Source organism: Agrilus planipennis, unplaced genomic scaffold (assembly GCF_000699045.2).
Source record: "Agrilus planipennis isolate EAB-ADULT unplaced genomic scaffold, Apla_2.0 scaffold183, whole genome shotgun sequence".
NCBI lineage: Eukaryota > Metazoa > Arthropoda > Insecta > Coleoptera > Buprestidae > Agrilus > Agrilus planipennis.
Window position 1 is genome coordinate 357,086 of NW_020438983.1, and position 1,691 is coordinate 358,776.

General features: G+C 28.3%; 1 long non-coding RNA gene across 1 annotated transcript; it reads left to right on the plus strand.

Annotated features, from left to right (window-relative positions):
* The first annotated feature begins 1,068 nt into the window (after nt 1–1,068).
* Nucleotides 1,069–1,651, plus strand: LOC108737786. Its single transcript, XR_001937902.2, has 2 exons — nt 1,069–1,331; nt 1,437–1,651. It is a non-coding gene; the product is annotated as an uncharacterized LOC108737786 (long non-coding RNA).
* The last annotated feature ends 40 nt before the right edge of the window (nt 1,652–1,691 follow it).

A 1,691-nucleotide genomic window follows, 5' to 3' on the forward strand; every position in this document is an offset into this window, starting at 1 on the left:
AAATGAACTTTTAGTTTACTTAAATCTTTGTTTGCCATGTTTAGAGGCTATTAATGTATTTAAGAGCGACAGCAATTTGTTACTGGCTGCTAGGTGTAACAAAAAATATGTTTTTAAAAACAAAAAATAAAATACTTTATTTTTATGCTGAGTATTTTTTTTTAACCTTTTAGTCGAGAAATACTTTATGTAAAGCCTGAAAAGGTGGCAACCCTAATTATATCATACTTATTGGCAATTCCTTGTCATAATTGAAGATCAAGATTTATATATTTATGCAACGCAAGTTTTGTTATTTTAAAAATCAAAGGAAATAGCAAAATACAATTTATAGTTATTTTATAGGTAGGAGAGGCATCCTTATGCGACTACTGACTTTTTTTCAGTAAACTAAAATGAGATGGCTTTTTTTTTGATATTTGATATCATTTACTAAATAGATAAATCAGCTTTATTTTCTTAATATTGCAGAATTAAAGTTGTGGTAAAATGGATAATGAGGGCTTTTAGTGGATATCTCCCTCAAGAACAGCTTCTTTATTTATGGGACATTATATTGGCTTACGACTCTTTAGAAATAATACCACTTTTAGCAACGTCAATTGTAGTATTTAGGAAGAATAATATACTTAGGGTAAAAGATATTCAAAATATCGAAGCGGTATTAGCGGATTTGTCATCAATCAACGTAATGTCCCTATTACAAATGGCTTTAGCGAAAGAATAACGGTTTACTAACAATTCATTAGATTTATGTAAAAGCGTGCATATAAGAATAGTTCTGACGTTTTTTTATTGTGTATTTTTAAGGTAGATTTTGAAATAAATATTTTATTTTATACCCATTTTTTATTTAAATTCAATTCACTTTGAAAGATACCTACAATATATTTCAAAAAATTATTTAATAAATTTTTCAAAAGAGGAAGCACATATTCTTCTTACATGTACGCCACTGCTTATGAGTCAGTGTATTTGAACACAGCCGAATTGAAGTGTAAGCTCAAGGTAAGTTCTATATTTCTGTTTTCTAGTGTGAGAATATGAGGTCTATGAGTCTATGGTGGGATTTTCTCTATGGGTGAGATCCTTTAACCTCTTCTTTTTAAGGAATATTTGGCATCGATTATGTGATGTCACATTTTTGTTTTCATTAAGAAGATAATTTGCACGTGTATTAAAAATAATTTTCACCTAAAAGTTTCTAAAGATGCGCCGTTCAACAGCCAGCATTGGTTCTCAAAGCGCAGGGGAAGAAACCAAGCGAGCAAGGGATGCTTGCATTTCAAGTTTCGTTATGTTTTTTTTATCAATAGCAGTAATTAGAACAAGTATGTTATAATGAAGTATTTTAAATGGATTTTACAATTGTAGTTTCTATTTCATTTCAGTGTTGTTTTCTATCATGCTACAAGTTTAAAAATTTTTTGTTTCAGTACCAACAATTTTGCAGCAGGTGTAACAGTTAAAGAAGAACCTTTTCGGGTCAAAAACAATTTTGCACAAATTTCTGTTACCATGATTTTAATGGTTTTCTTCAAAACAAACAAATATTTTTTGTTGATGTAAAAAATCTTTAATGAAGTGCTTCATATTGTAATAGATACTTACATAGTACATTTTTTATGTAAATAAAGCTTTTTATTGGAGATTATATTTTTTATTTAAATACCATCAAATAAAAAAAATTA